Below are 432 nucleotides of genomic sequence, written 5' to 3'. Positions count from 1 at the left end.
GTAAGATATTCTAACCCCAAACAACACTAGATAAGTCATTTAGTGGTTCAACGCAATGTTTTCGAGTTCTTAGCCCATTTGGGACCTAATTTCAACAAGTCTTTCTACACACTTCTAAAAACTCCTTATGCATCTCTAGCACTTGTAATCAATAAAATTCATTGTATCCTAACATTTTCTAACCCCAAACAACAATATACAAGCCATTTAGTGGTTCAACGCAATGTTTCCGAGTTCTTAGCCCATTTGGGACCCAATTTAAACAAGTCTTTCTCCACACTTCTAAACACTTTTCATGCATCTCTAAAACTTGTAATCAATCAAAGTTATTGTATTCTAACATATTCTAGCCCCAAACAACACTAGATAAGTCATTGAGTGGTTCAACGCAATGTTTCCGAGTTCTTACCCCATTTGGGACCCAATTTCAAC

Source organism: Capsella rubella, unplaced genomic scaffold (genome assembly GCF_000375325.1).
Source record: "Capsella rubella cultivar Monte Gargano unplaced genomic scaffold, Caprub1_0 scaffold_20, whole genome shotgun sequence".
NCBI lineage: Eukaryota > Viridiplantae > Streptophyta > Magnoliopsida > Brassicales > Brassicaceae > Capsella > Capsella rubella.
This window is presented reverse-complemented; position numbering follows the sequence as displayed.